The 16741-nt window shown below is 35.7% G+C and overlaps 1 protein-coding gene across 3 annotated transcripts in view; it reads left to right on the top strand.

Annotated features, from left to right (window-relative positions):
• The window catches only part of LOC120630930 (atypical protein kinase C), a 305109-nt gene that overhangs the window by 15404 nt on the left and 272964 nt on the right, over positions 1-16741 (top strand). Inside the window, exons 1-2 of one of the 3 annotated variants that reach the window (XM_039900276.1) lie at positions 2877-2891; positions 3434-3702. The exons of 1 other annotated variant lie outside the window; for it this stretch is intronic. The gene's annotated coding sequence lies outside the window, so the exon portion shown is untranslated. Of the gene's footprint in view, positions 1-2776; positions 2892-3433; positions 3703-16741 lie in introns of those variants that run through there. One more of the 3 variants, XM_039900277.1, reaches the window with a different exon arrangement.

The following is a 16741-nucleotide window of genomic DNA, read 5'->3' as shown; positions in this document are numbered from 1 at the left end:
CCAACCTTATTAGTTATTACTACTATTTCATACGTGAGCTGTAATAATATTAGGTTTTTTTTCCTTCGCCGCTAAAGTTCTATCCATCTGAATTGGTACTTTTGTTTTTCATTCAAAAATAACGAACACATGTTTCAGCACTTTTAAAAATACTACCTCTAACTACTTTCATAGGGATTAATTTATTCTTAATTTTTCAACAATTGGTATTTTCAATTTACTTTTAGCTTTGCGTGTCTCTCTGTCTGTTTGTTGATTTGTTGCATGCAATCTTCATGAAATTTGGCACATATATAGCTTGCACCTTAGAGATTGATAGGAGATACTCTTATCCCGGGAAAGCACCAGGGAATTTCAAAATAAGCAAAGTTTAAATGAAAACCCATATAGTACTTCATAGGCTTTAGAGGTACATTATTAACTGTCTCTGAAACTTATCTGTAAAACTGAAACACTAATAGTTTTTGAGTAAACCATTGCCATAGTTTTTACTCAAAAACATCAACCCTAATATCAGATGCAAAAGTAAAATTAAGTGACTCCTTGCACTTCATTAGGTACGCTTCGCGTAGCGTAAGTACTACGCACGTGTCGGTCTTTTATCTTCAATAGGGTTGTCATAAGTAAACATTTTAAATTATAACGTATGGAAAAATAAATATTATTCGTTTGATTTAATATTTTTACAGAGTGATTCCTTATGAAATATACTTATGCACCCTTTAACAGTATTTTGTAATTCAGTTACACGTGGTAGATCGAAATTTTGAATAAGGATAGCTTATATTCTTGAGATGGGTTGGAAAATTTCTTCACGAGGGTTTTATTTTTTATTCTACTCCAAGTCAGTCCCCTTGACTAAGATTGTAGCAGGCTGAGCTGTTATCGGTATGGCAAGTATATTTTAAACCTATAGGTCCCCCTAATAGTTTTCAATGTGAGATAGTACCGGAACTGTAAATAGAAGTCGCGGTAAGTTGTTAGTCGCAAAGGTACTTGTTTGATAGTCTTTCTCTCGAATAAATTTGGTATTTTCCGAAGAAGCAACTATAAAAACGTGAAATTTATTCGCCAAAAGATAAGAAATGTATGAGTTGTGATAGAAAAATCGGTCCTTAATCAAATAAAGCGGCTTGACGAACGAATACCCAAATAGAAAAAACTCGGGCAACGACCGAATGATATGCGGGTTTCGGTCCCGTGACGTCATCAACTCGCTCTCGTTCTTAATTCGCCTACCAATAAAAACTGCCATCCGCGATCCAGTGCATACTCGATATGATTGCTGTCAACGAACAATGAACGACGCCCGCGTCGTCTCATAACAAGCTTCTTTAAAACAATTATGTCACTTTATTTAAAGCGTACTGCTAAGTACATACCTATAATACAATTAACGAGGTCGAATCAGCAGTATGTATCTTTATAACAACCAACCTCCTTGAGTAAATGGAGATGTAAGTCTAGGAATATCCTTAGATTAGGCTACTTATATATGCATTGCCTTGGTCGTCGTTACTGAAAATGGGCATAAGAGTACTTCACACTGCGGTGGTGGTCGCTCTAATGAGTAAATGTAGGAGATTTTCTACCTACATTTACTTATTCGATCGCGTGAAAGTTAACTACGATTTATATGGTATCAAAACAACGCCATCTAGTGAAAGTATGGTTTCCCTTTATTGTAATTAGATGGCGCTGCTTCAATACAATATAAATTGAGTGGTACCCTGGAGTAGTATACCGAGAACATCAAATACGCGTTTTACTTCAGACTTCTGCCTGATAGCAGGGCATGTCCGACTTGCACGGACTAAAACAACCCCTTCTATCTGCTAGGTCGGCACGGAACCGCTGGGCATTACTACACGCGAGTGTCCTGTACAGCGTATGGCAGTTATAGTAAACCCATACCCGTAATCAGTTTCTACGTGACATCGGTGTTGGAAGGCTGGTAACTAGCCCTGAATTCTTCCACCAGATTATACCACCGAAATTTCACCGGCGCGCCGAAGGCAGCGACTTTAATAGGGCTGCTCATTTTGTTCTGCAAGAAATGTAAGAATTTTTAGATTCTTACATTTTTTGAATTGAACTCTTAAAATATTAAAATTAGGAGCCAAAGTTATGTAAATTACAAATCAGTTTGCCAACTTGTATTAACACTTTTTGTGTTCGCCCAAGGCAACGACGTCTACAAGGCCTCATTTTGTGCTTCTAAATAGAGGCACCAAATTGAATAACCTCTTTATCCTGAGCTCGTAGCAATATTGTAAAACTAGTGGCCCAACTTGGAGTTGCATTACCATTTTTAATGACCGTCGAAGGCAGCGATGTAAAAAAGGGTTGCCTATTTTGTGATTCTAAAAAGAGGCATCAAATTCAAGAATCTCCCAATACCTAACCTAACAATATTTTTAAACTGGTAGCAAAGATTACAACTTGGGTCAGTTTTCCAACTTGTATTAACTCTTTTAATAACCGGAGAAGACACAATAAGACAACCCATTTCGTGCTTCTTCCTAGAGGCCACCAAAATTAAGAATCTCTTAATCCCTGAACTCTTAACAGTATTATAAAACTAGTAGCCAAAGTTATGTAAATTACAACTTGGGTCATTGTTCCAACTTGGAATTGTATTAACATTTTTAATGACCGTCGAAGGCCGCGACGTCTAATTGGCCGCTCCGCTCTGACTCCGCTCGCGATCGCCTGGGAACCGAAACAGAAACAGTGGCGCTGTAGAAATCTGTGCGCGTGCGCGTGTTTTTCGCGCGCCAATGCGCTAGCGACCGTAATATTTGATCAAATAGAAATTTCCGTTCGTGTAGACAACAATGGCTTTATGCGAAATAACCCAGAATATTGTCCAGATGTTTTGCGATTATTAAGTACGTTATTTTTCATTCGTTTACAATGTTGTTTAGAAGTGAATGTGTTTGCAAAAATTGTAGGTTAGAAGTTTGTTTACCAGGAGCACTTTCGAGGACCACTACTTAGTTCGAATAAAACAAAGTTTTAAAGTTCATTATTTCTGGTGTTTACAAATTTATGCTTGAATGCACAAACAGTAGAGTTAAAATTGTAACAATAATAATACTATTATCTGTCGATCTCACTTCTATGACAGTAACATTTTTCTGTTGTTCATACTTTAGGAGCATAATAATATTATTTTCAAGAAGTTGAATAGACATTTAATAGGGTTAGTGTTGTTAACACACGTCAGACAACAGTATTTGTATTTTGTCGTATCCTTCAGAATAATATTATATTAAAATTGATGATATTGATAGATGGTTTATTAAAGTGGCCAGTCACAAGCACCTTGCTGGGTGTAAGATATATACCTATCCCTCGCCTATGAAAGACGAAGAATGAACCCGGCAATGGTATATTAATATGGCTGATGTCGGAACATATATTATTGCAGAGTTTTATTGAAGCTTAGAACTTTGTTTACATTGCAATTATGGAAATTTCTATTTGAGCAGAGCGTACTAGATCCATGCTGCGAGTTTGGGACAATTCGCATTTCGAAATGTCCACGCGCATACAGTGAACGTGGTCCGCGAGTTCAGTGCATTTATGTGTTTCTGTCTGTGATTACGTGAACTGTGCAGTGCACGTTAGGCCAGAATGGAAGCGTTGACCTCGACGATTGTATCGTCCGGGACGTCAGCTCGCAGTCCAACCGGCGAGGTGGTTTTATGTTTGTTTTCGATCGGAACACGTTGATATATACCTCGGATATCTTCCTAAGATAAACAGCGGCCTTACCCGACTTACCTTTAGAACCTTCGTGGCTTAAGTTATATATAAACCCTCATTTTACTGCCATCATATGCCAAACAATCATAATATATGTCAAGAGCCACGTCAAAAGAGCCTTCTAAAAATTAATTGAACATGGAAAGTTTTGACTGTTATGTTGATAAGTTGTCGTTATTGGCGATGTGAACATCTCCGCAAAATCTGAACTTATTTTTATAATCATTTTGATTATAAATAACCGGTTTATTCTCTTACGTCCCTTACGTTAATGTAATCAAGTAAAAAAAGCCCTAAGTAAGTCTAAGATATCAATACAGAAAGTTTCGACTTTGACTTTAGAATTTTTTTGATTTTAGCGATGGTCCATAATAACGCCGTCAAATCTTAACCGATTTCGATAATTATTTTAACTATTAATAGCCGGTTTATCATCTTATGTCCATAATGTCTTATTGATCTTGTGATAAAAATTAGGGTTGGATATAGGAAGGAACTCCTCAACAGCAAAAAAACACACAATATAATTTCGATGTGACACATTAAATATCAGAGTTCCATGCTTTTTCCGTTCCTTACGGCTAAATACTAAAAATTTAATTTAATGTAATGACGCTTTAAATATTATGCGATGAATTTATGGCATTCACTTTATGGCGAGAATGCCAGGAACGCGTCAATTTAAAGACAAAATTCGTTGAAGATTATTTTTGGTATTCAGCGTATTCTGTAATTACCTATTTAAAAGTGAATATACCTATTTTCTTGTTAGCACATTGTCGACTTTATAATAAAAAATAAATTCCATTAAAGAAATGCCATTGTTTCCGCACGAAACACTGTAAGAAGAATATATTTTGAAATCTGTCAGTTTAATTTTAAATGTGTGTACCTACATTCGAATGAACATCAATTCCTATTAACGTAATAACTATCAAATGCTCTTCACTTTCTTATTCCATTATGTTACAAGGAGTGCTAATAAATTGATTTAAAGTATTTTTAAGTACCTAAGACTCTAAAAGAATAGTAGTAATGGCAGTTTTTTTGCAATTTAAAGTATTGTCTACGTTTTTTTAACTTGTGCGGTGAAAATATATCAAGTACATGGATGGCCCCGTCATCGACATTATTTGCTCTTGTAATTAGCGCGTGCTTTAGTGCGTTTAGTTTTTTAAAAATATATTCAGTACCCCTTCGTCAGGTGTTCGCGGATTGTAGCAAATCAAGCACATTGTTCATTAAGAACCGGGCAATCCATCGCTAGCTACAGATTGTACACACAAGATGGCGATTTTTAAGATTGCAGGCAGTCTGGCGCGTTTCGACTTGAAATTAAATTAACGGCGTAAGTTGCATTGATCGCAAGTTACTTGCACCAGCTACTGGTACGACGTCTTTGAAAACGAGTCATATCGTTCGATCGCAGCGATCGAATGCACATCAATGGATGGCAGTTTTGGAGCGATTTCTTAACGCCCGCTGAACGCCTTCCATATACACTGATTTTGATTGGTTCAAAATACACTGGACAATTAATCGCAAGCGACGGCGACCGATTACCCGTCTATACGTCTTTGGATGGCAGTTTTGGAGTAGTTTCTCGCTCAGGTTAGCGTCTTAACGCCTGCTGAACTGTTATCCTGTCAGAGTGCCAAGTGTGTGATTTTCCACCTTAGTGTACAATGTACATATTCGAACGCGTGAAAGTTAACTAAGATTTATATGGCATCCAAGCAGCGCTATCTAGTTACAATACTGGTAAACCGTACCTTCAGTAGCTACACGCTTCGATACCATAAAAATTGTAGTTAACTTTGGCGAGATCGAATAAGTAAACGTAGGTAGAAAATGATACCATATCGCTTAGTTTACCTCGTGTACAATCGAAGTAACGTTACAATAATTCTACGGTATTTGAGTATCAATGATCAAAGTCCACGTTTTTTTTGCGCGCCGTTCACCGTTGTTCTATGCTTTGTTTATTCCGTTTCGCCGGCCGGGCCCCCGCTGCATGAGATAGTGTTTGACCCACATAGAGTGACGCTGTGGTCTTTCGTAATTTCACCTTTATTTCAATCATGGGCGTTATGAAATTGGCTATTCGAAGGAATTCCCAATTTAGTATGCGTACAATCTCTCACTCTCTCTCTCTATCTTTATATATATATTTCTTATGAGCGTGTGTTTGTTTCTTAACTCCTCCTAGACGGCTGGACCGATTTGAATGAATTTTTCGGAATGCGTTTGGGTGGCAACCTTATGGTTTTGTTTAGATTCACAAATCAGCCTGTTAGATGCCGCTGGGGTCAGCTAGTATGTATGTCTATGTGTAAAGTTGCAAAATTGTGCTTATGAAATTCATTACTTGACGTATGCTTAGAATGTTATTGATATACATTACATTATTGAAAATATTATATTACAATTATGTATTACATGATTAAAGAACTAATTAAATACAAAAAAGTCTCCGAGGGAATATTATATCGAATTTTCATAATAAGCTCAGACGCATTAGCAGGATTTGTGTTCTTTTTTATTAGATCGCTGGAAACAGAATTGACATTAGAATCGCAGTATTATTTTTTATTCTTATAATCAAAAGTATCTATACAGCAGCAAAGTATTTTTTTATTCATTCCAATCGTACATTTAAATCTGAAGATTTTGCGAACAGTTCTTTTTAGAAATTTTATTATTTTTATTAAGTGAATTGAAAAAGTTCTATATAAAACCTACATCTATTTTTTTTAAAGAAATGAAGAATGTGACCCTTCTCAAATAAACTATCCCTACGTTATGCTTTAAAACCAAAAAACGCGGGCGAAGTCGCGGTCTACTAATAAAGCTTTTTAAGTTTTGATGATTTGAAATCCACAATGCAATGTTTGCAGATAATGTATGACAATAAACAAGGCTGCCGTCCCAAATTAGAGAATCGAATCGCATTAAGTACCTGTAGTATGTTTGTTTGCATTGCGCCGGTAAATAGCGGGCGTAAAGTTTGCGATCCCGGCGTGTTTTGGATTAAAATGGCCGCTGTTCGAATTGATTTCGGATTCCGATGCTGTTAGAAGCATTGATACCAACTCGTGAAACGGCAGTTCCAACATTCTGAATAGTTTGTCACGCTCACAATGAATTCTATCATTCGCTTATCTAATTAATTTATAATGGAGATATTTATTTTCATATACGGTAGAGCGGCTAAAATAAACTGTTAAAAAAAAAAATGTAGGTCTTAACAATTATTCATTGTAAACTCAACATCTTCTGAGGATGCTCCGGTTTCGGAGTGAAACGTGCGTAGAAGGTATATTGCCGAGGATCTGTTTGGTGTGGAGTATAAGGATTGAAGAAATTATAAATTACACCATACAGATTCTCCTGCTGTTCGCGGAGTATAGACAATTAAGCTTAATTTTCATAAAAATAATATCAGTGCCCGTGATTTCTGTACTATGTTTTCTTTTCATTTGAAATGAACCAGAATCTAAAGATTATCTTCGCAGTAAGAGGACGGAACACCTCAAGTGCCTAGTAAATGTAACATTAATTGGTTACTCTTCTAACTAAAAACTTACAATAGCTTTAGCCACCGACAAAAATCGTGAAAATAGAAGATCTGCCGCTGTAATTCTTACTCTAAAATTATCTCTTAAAAACCTCAGAAGTTCTTGGCATACCGTTGGAATAGTTATATGCAGTGTTTTATCACGCTCTGACACTTGAAAGGTACTGACAGTTGAAGTGTGACAAAACATGGCATAACTATCATAAAACTATGCCACATTTATTTGTTAGGTCCTATGATAGCGCGTTCCATCCTTTTAACCCACTAAACATCATAACTTACGAATAGACGAATACGTTACTTCAAGACACGCTTCCCTGAAGACTTAAGGCATACTTAAATTAGAAACGATGGAACCGCCGCTGTTGTGGTTTCATACTAAATTTGCAGAGTAAAACATGCCAGCTTTTAATGATTTATCTTATCTGTCACTATTAAAACATTTAAATATCCATAAATTAAAATGCAATCAATTTTCTACTACTATATTATAGAGCGGTCTATAAACAGTTTATTGCATAAATAATAAATTGAACATTCCAAATACCTACAGTTGGCTTGCCGACCTTCTATGTGTGACCACAAAAAGTGTAAAACCTCATTGCTCGGAGTTGGTGCGATCAACTAGTTTTTTTTTTCTAACTGTGTAGGTAAATGAAGTTTTTCGGTTCGCTTTAAAGAACTATTCAAATAAGGAAATAAGTTTTGAATTACAAAGAAACACTAAAATTAGAATAAGTTCTTCGAGTTAATACACCCATCGCCGCTCACATAGTTTATAGAATTTTTTGTGACTTGTAGCCGTGTAACAAGGCCTGGCGAAGTATTCTTATAATTGGGATGGCCCGGGTTCGATCCCAAGCAGAGGCAATTTAGTAATGTAATATTGATTTTTCTCTAATCTAGGCTGGGTATCTGTAACTACAAACACTTGCCGCTAAGCAATCAAGCTTTTCGGTAAGAAGCCGTGTAGAACTCTAGAGAAATTAGTTTCACATCAATCTACTCCAGTACCCCTAATAGGCCTATTACAATAATGAAAATTGTAGAAGATCCAGCCTGTCCAGAATATGGTGAGATAGATAACAGCTTTCATTTCATAACTGAGTGCCCCATATACGCACTGATAAGATGGAAACTACAAAGTAAGGATAAAATAAGTGAAGAAGACCGAACAAACCTCTCCATAGAAGATATTGTTAGGTTTACAAAAGTGATTGCTTGGTTTTAGGAAACCTTCCGGGAAACCAGTGAAACCTGTGTCTCAAACATGGGGAATAGGGTGGAATGGTCCTTACATATAACAGATCTGTGCGGGCGTCCCCACAATAAATACAATACAATATCCCAAAAGGTAAGCCCGCTACCATTTTAATGCCCGTTTTCATTAAACCTAGGAGACGCTTAAATCGGATGCCTAATGATTTGGGTGATACGTAGAGAGAAAAAATGTTTCACCAACTCTTAGATGATGACTATCGACGTTAGGCATCGTAGATTGTTCCGATACCCATTCGGCGGTCATAATGTTTAGGGTAACATATGAAAAAAAATATACATATATTTTATTAATAACATAAAATCCATACGAAAAATTAAAAATTTGATAAAACAAACACAAAATAACACACCTTTTGGCAAGCATACACAAGTTAGGTTATATGAGATGCATATGTATGGTATCTTTTTGGATTACTTGCTTAGGCAATGCCTCGTTTGTCGTTAGTGAAAACGGGCATAAGACCATCATTACCGGCCCACTACAGAGCACGGGTCTCCTCCCACAGTGAGAAGGGGCAAGGCCGTAGTCCACCACGCTTGCCCACTGCGAATATTATGTAGAAATCTCAGGCATGCAGGTTTCCTCAAGATGTTTTCCTTCACCGTTGAAACAAGTCATATTTCAATTACTTAAAACGCACATAACTTAGAAAAGTTAGAGGTGCGTTGGGATTCGATCTCGCCCCCCCGAAAGTGAAGATACGTAAGAAAGACCACTACTACGTAAGATTGCAGCCAAGGGCAAATATGTAAAAAAAATCATTATCATGACGCCTATTTACATCCAACTAAACCTAATGGTTTAACATTAGTTGAATAGAAAAGTGTTGATTAAAAAAAAACCACCTGACCTTGCCTCAGAATGTAGCTCACTCGAGTAGGTATGTAGGCACACATGACATCCGCTGCCGGTGTTGGTATGTTCATTAATAAAACGCATGAAATGGAATAAACATTTCAATGGAATGCTTAATCGGTGAAATAACATCGTTTGTATTATAACACAATCATTCGCCAGCTGAGCCCTTTATTGTATTAAAAACATGGTTATTTTTATAAAGATACGTCGATCCGAAGTTTATTTAAGCTTAATTAAAGCGCTAACGAGTGTCAATGTGAAAATACTGTAAAAGTTGATAAGTGAAATAACATATATTTTTATTATAACACTATCATTCGTCAGCTGAGCCTTTTATTGTATTAAAAACATTGATATTTTTATAAAGATAAGACGGTCCGAAGTTTGTTTAAGCTTAATTAGACCGCTAACGAGTGTAAATGTGAAAATACTTTAAAAGTTAATCGGTGCAGTAATATATATTTTTACTATAAAACTATCATTCGCCAGCTGAGCCCTTTATTGTATTAAAAATATGGATATTTTTATAAAGATACGACGATCCGAAGTTTATTTAAGCTTAATTAAAGCGCTAACGAGTGTCAATGTGAAAATACTGTAAAAGTTAATCGGTGGAATAACATATATTTTTACTATAACACTTTATTTCATTGTAGTATAAACATTGATATTTTTATGAAGCTATGACGCTTCGACCGCTTAGCTAATTTCAATACTTTTATATAAATTCTTCTCTCCCATCGGAATATTCTAAAAAACATTTTGGTCATGTTACAATGTTGGCACAGTTCCACAGTTCACCTTCCTCCAAAGACTCACCGTTTAGTTGGAGGTTATTAAGGGCGTTTCCATTTGTCGATAACTCAGTTCATGCACACAATGAGGGGATTTCCCGCAGGCGAACTAAAGACTAGGAAAATAACCGGACGATACCTATATTAATATTTACCACGATATAATTTCATGTTCATGGCATGTGTTTTACAAATTACACTTAACCCGACGAGCATTTTCTTATTGGAAATCTCCCGCACCCCAAATGAGTTTCCTACTAACCAATGAAAAGCTATCTTGTTATGTTCAAGATAGCTTTTCATTGCAAAAGAAAGAAAAAAAAAAATTAACATAAAAGCGTAAATGGATAAGCTCACTCAAAATATAGGCAACGGTCGCTGTTTGTCCCTTGTCAGGTGTCAATAGTTTGGGGTTATGGGTCTGTGGATTTTACTAAGCATATATAAAAACAAAAACTTATTGATGTGTGAATTGTTTGATTTAATTTCAATTATTTCTAGGTAGTGCTTTCACATTAAAAATTCAAGAAAGATTTTAATTTGACTTTGACTCATGATTAGGACGTTGCCCTTTGACTTAACTTTACACTGTTGTACCTTTACCTTTGAAAGTTACCTTACCTTTGTTGTTATAATGGGACACATAATCGATTCGTTTGCTTCCTCTCTGTGAGTTATTTCTGTACGTCCTGAAATGTGTGTTAAGAAATTTTGTTTCATGTTTTATAACACAGTAATTTTTAGATGCTTGTCATGTTTTTGTGTTGAGAGTCATATTGTTGGTATAGATTCTATTAGCGCTGTTTCCCGTTTTTTTTTGTTTTTACAAAATCCAGCTGGACCGTATTATTTTTCCGGCTAAGTAATTGTTCCTATATTTTTATCCAGAATCTCTCTATGCCCATGCAAAATGTCGAAAATATTGCTTATGCATTCTTTTAAATTGGACAGGACCAGTCTCTTAATCGTTTTCTGATATACAAAGTATTATATGTCTCTCTCCAGTAGGGCTAGCATGCGCACCACGAGATAATTATCTCTACCGTTACTATACGTTACTCGTATTTCTTCTATAGATGGACGAGACTATACGAGACGAGATAATGAGTAGACATATCTCTCTCCTGGCGCGCATCCTAGCACTACAAGATTCAAGTTATTCCTATGCCGAACGTCAAGATCGATGTTATGATAACATACAAATTGGTAGGTATAGCTTCCGCTTGCTGTTTTGACCAGACGCAAATTTTATGGTGATGAGACAAGCACGTTCGACTTACTTGAATGTTGACTGATCCTTGATCAGCAACATGACATATTCATTTAAAGCAGTGATGCACAACAATAGATTCATCGATAAAAAATGACATACCTTAGTTTGCATACTCGTTTTCCAATTAAGGTATCGATAACAAAATGTCACACTATTGTTGGAGTTCTAGTTTTTGTGTTCACTATGTTGTTACGTTATAACACTGTAGGCAACGACCGGTTTCTAAAAAAAAATGCAAAGGTTCGTTTGTACCGTTTTTGTGACATTATCACATGTAGGTAAATGTAGTTTTAAGTAGTAGGGGATAAATGTATTAGTGAACAAACAATGCACAGATAGACCTCGTGAACAATGTGATTTTGATGGAAAAGGTATTTCATGTATGAAGTAAATAATTAGTTTGTCAGATTTATATTTAACTTCGTTGCACCAAATCGGTTATTAACGGAAAACACGAATAAAATGACATTTTCTAAAACTAAATCCTAGCTAGATCGATTTATCGCCCCCGAAACCACCTGTATACAAAATTTCCTGAAGATCTTTGGAGCCGATTCCGAGATTCCAATTATATATATATATATATACAAGAATTGCTCGTTTAAAGATATAAGATATAGAGCTAATGACAGATGTCTGAAAAAAAGAACGCAGACGAATAAAGTGTTTTCTTTTTACGCATACCGGTTTAACTTTTCTCTAATCAGAATCAAAATGTCACGCACTTTTACAGGCACGTTAAAATTTAATATAGAACAGACGAAGATATATTCGGAGATAGTAGGCGGAAAGCCGCAACGGGCAGAAAGCGTTATATACATAATATACATCACTAAATTTCCAATTACGGTATCGAAAAAATTACAGTCGGGTCATGTATGTACAGAGTCTAGTATAATCTATTTAATTTGATGAGGTTAAGAAAAAGATTTTCGAAGATAGAAGACGGAAATTCGCAACGGATAGAAATAAGTATCATACATTGTATGCATTCTAGTTTTCCAATTAAGGTATCGATAACATAATGCCTAACCATTTTTGGAATACCAGTTTTTTTGCTCACTATATTGTTACGTTATGGCATCGTAGGCTGCGACCTTATTTATATAGTATTGTAGGCCAATAGCCCAAAAGCCTTGATCTTAGTCCGTGGGACGTGACTCATATGCAGATATGAAAAAGCAGTTCTCGGTTTTATAATGGCACTTATTTTTTTTAGGGTTATGCGCCAATTGTTAAAACTTCGATCCTTATGGTGCTAATTCGCCATTTCGTTACTGAAAATTTATTATTTTGGTTTCTTTTCATGCTATACTAACATGATATACTAAGTTTAAACTAATCCCAAGTAGAAAGGAGACTTCATCATAATCATCAGCCAATAGACGTCCTGCGGGACTTTTGTAGGGAGTTCCAAAATCCACGACCCTGCACTGCTTGTTTTTAGCGGCTCTTGATGTATTCTGCCCACCTCGTTGGGGTACAACCAACGCAACGTTTATCAGTGCGGGGTCGCCATTCCGTTACCTCGGGACCCTAACGACCCTAGGTTCTCCGACCTATGTTCCCCGCCTATTGCCACGTTAGTAAAAAGTTTAAAATACAACGTGTAACCTAATTACGAAATACTGTTGAAGGGTGCATAAGTATATTTCAATAAACACCCTGTAAAAATATTAAATCAAAGAAAGCATATTTATTTTTCCATACAAACGAATTCAAAACATTCTAAGTGTTTACTTATGACAACCCTATTAAAGTTAAAAGACCGATACGTGCATAGTACATACGCTACGCTACGCGTACCTAATAAAGTGACAGGATTCACTTGATTTTACTTTAGCATGTTAGCGCTTTAGCTGATTTCTTTTAGTAAAAACTATGGCAATGGTTTACTCAAAAACTATTAGCGTTTTAGTTTTACAGATAAGTCTCAGAGACAGTAAATAATCTACCTCTAAGGCTTCTGAAGGTACTTCGGTTTTCGTTCATGTTAAAAAAAATATTACATTGCAAACGGGCGCAGATAGGAGCGAAGCAAAGTTACTATGTCAAGTGAGGTATCATTCAAAGGCGTTCTTATTTATACATATACAAGCTGTCGCCTGTGACTTTGTCTGCGTTTGATTTTGTTTTTTCATGTGGCATTAAATTTTTTTGCAGTTCTAAAAAAAAATAAAGTATTCAGTATCGCTAACCCTAAATGAGGGATTTGCTGCTGTCCGCTGAGGAGTTCTGTTATCTATCTCCAACCACAGTTTGAGCAAAATTAAACACACATTCTAACCTCTACAGTACAAATAATTATTTAAATCGGTTGTAATTTGTCGGAGCTATGGTGTAAAACGTCATGCACTTTCATCCCCTCTCCCAAAGGAACCGAGCCTTATGTCGGGATAAAAAGTATCCTATATTACTTCTAACACTTCCAAAAATATGTGTACAAAGTTTCATGAGGATCGGTTAAGTAGTTTTTGCGCGAAAGCGTAACAAACAAACTTACATTGACATTTATAATATTAAGTAGGGATAGGGATATTCTTAAGTTTGTTTTTGTTTTATTCTTCTGTTAGAATTAATTTAATTTAATGCTTTGTACAAAGTATGTCATAACATCATATTTGTGCCCGAACAAATGGTATATATTATAGGGAGACAAAGTTTTTCATAAATTTGAAAAATATTCCAGTTGTTATTATTCTATTATAAATTGTCCATTTAATATAACACTTACTCTGTGCAAACTAATGCACTTAACAGTTGGTTTATCTTAGTGTTTTTCTCACACAAACCAGTTTCAAAAGTCGTGAAACGGCCTTTTAGACTTGTATCAGACAGCACCATCGAATATAACTCGTATAACCTCTACGTATGCGTCTACTAAATGTTGGGCCGTTTTCCTGTACAATTACTTTGATTTTTGACCGACTTCAACTACAGAAGGAATTTTTCAAATCGATCTGTATCTTTTTGTATCTATGAATTGTATATAGCTTTCTATATTGATTGGCTTTGAGATGGTGATAGCAAAAAAAAATATTTTTGCGGGCTCTTATTAGACCAGGGCGTCTAAAAGCGCCCTGGCTGTAGGTTCCAGTTGACGCGATAAGGCCGCCTGTTGTAACTTTTTTTTAATGTAGTTATTTTTGGTTTTAATTCTTTGTATTTGGTGTACAATAAAGTATTTTTTGATTTGTTTTGATTTAGTTCCCCAGACGATCTCAAAAAACTTTACTACTAAAGAATTTTACAGTTCAATTTTCGAAATTGAAATTATTTTAATGGATCTCTTTCTTTTACGAAAAAAATGGACACTATAAGCTCGTATTCACTGCTTGCTTCTTACTTAGTAAGCCATAGAATTAAGAACGTACAGAAACCGAGTACACAACTAATACTGAAGCATCAAAAACCACCGCCTTGGTGGTGTTTCTCGAACAGACGGTTAGTCACTTCATTCCATTCAGCAGTTGACAGTAATTATTTAGCTCTAAAGCTCTAAACGTATCATAAATTTGTGAAAATTGGGGAAAGTTTGTGAGCGGGTGTGAAGTGAGACGTGCTCGGTTCTCACTGTTTTTGGGCACAATATATTTTGTGAAATAACTTACCGGAAACTAATATCGTAAAATATTTTTTATTGGTGCGTTTAGTTGTCAACATTGTAAGCGGTACGGTATAAAAGTAGAAGCATTACCTTCTCAAGCATTCATTCTGTATACTCTGCTCGATTATGTGTCAAATGTAATAAGTGAAAAAATAGTATTACCTATTTGAAGTCCTATCCCCATGTTCTCCAACCATTGCATGCAATAATGGCTGAATGGGTTTCTGTATGTTCCTTGTTCTGTTAATTAAGCACTCTTTGCGGATCTAAGCATAAAAGGCTAAAAGGCAGGCTGTGAGCATCGTCAGCACGTACGTACTCCAATGCGTAAATATTTACATACTAGCAGTTTAAAATGCTATGTTGTGTGCTTATCCGGAATTCCAATCTCTACTTTGACTCTTAAATATGGTCAAAGATAACAATTAATATTTTTTCGTTATGAACGACTACATCGATTATAAATAGTTTTAGTTCTTAACCTTATTAAGCAGTTAATATGGTTAAAAACTAAAACCGTTTGACGGCCGTGTGGCGCAGTGGGCAGCGACCCTGCTTTCTGAGTCCAAGGCCGTGGTTTCGATTCCCGCAACTGGAAAATGTTTGTGTGATGAACATGAATGCTTTTCAGTGTCTGGGTGTTTATCTGTATATTATAAGTATTTTTATATACTATTCATAAAAATATTAAACAGTCATCTTAGTACCCATGGCACAAGCTACGCTTACTTTGGGGCTAGATGGCGATGTGCACACTGTCGTAGTTTATTATTTATTTATTTTAATGTTCGCAGTATATTTTATCTTAATTCAATAATTTCTTAATATAGTTCAACGGGTACATACCCCCCCAATAGTCGTGACCACGATCCATGCAACTGGGCCGTTGAACTATATCTAAGAAATGTTGATTAACCTTAAATCTTAAACCTTAAATCTTAGTATAAAATCTTTAATTAATTCAATAAATAAAAAAACATCGAGAGACACATACCCAATTCACGTGAACGACATATATGTGTGAAGTACTCAAAATGAATTGTGCTCCATTATCACACGCGTTTATACCTACAAACGCTTTTAATCTCGGCGAAAGTACCACAACAATTCAGTTGGCGGATCCAACAAAGCGTGAAACCTTCAGATTTGCGACGGGAATGCGTGAAAAAATTTTCAATTGAAAGAAATTCAAATCGCAACCGCCACCGGGAGTGATATAACAAAGAGACGCCATTAGAGATGGCGCGCTCGTGATCGCACAAAGGGTGCGTTAATAAAATATCATCATCGTTCCACATTTTCATATTCAAAATGGGGAAGTTAAGGAAATATGTAAATATTGACTGCGATTTTTGTCGGCGGATTTAAATGACCGACACCGAGTATTTTGTCAGTAAAAGCGTTCTCTTTTTCTATTTCAGTAAATTTCTCTTTTGTAGTACAATTATTTTAAAGAAATAATTAAACGTAGGTTTTTTTTATAATATATTGTACGCGCAAACGCGTAATTATATGATTATTTTACTTCATCTGCTTCTATTGCGGATAGCGAGGCACTGGTTTAAATTCAAATATTTGT

The sequence above is a fragment of the Pararge aegeria genome, chromosome 17 (genome assembly GCF_905163445.1).
Source record: "Pararge aegeria chromosome 17, ilParAegt1.1, whole genome shotgun sequence".
Lineage (NCBI taxonomy): Eukaryota > Metazoa > Arthropoda > Insecta > Lepidoptera > Nymphalidae > Pararge > Pararge aegeria.
Note: the sequence above shows the minus strand (reverse complement) of the source record. Positions and strands in the feature narration are given on the sequence as shown.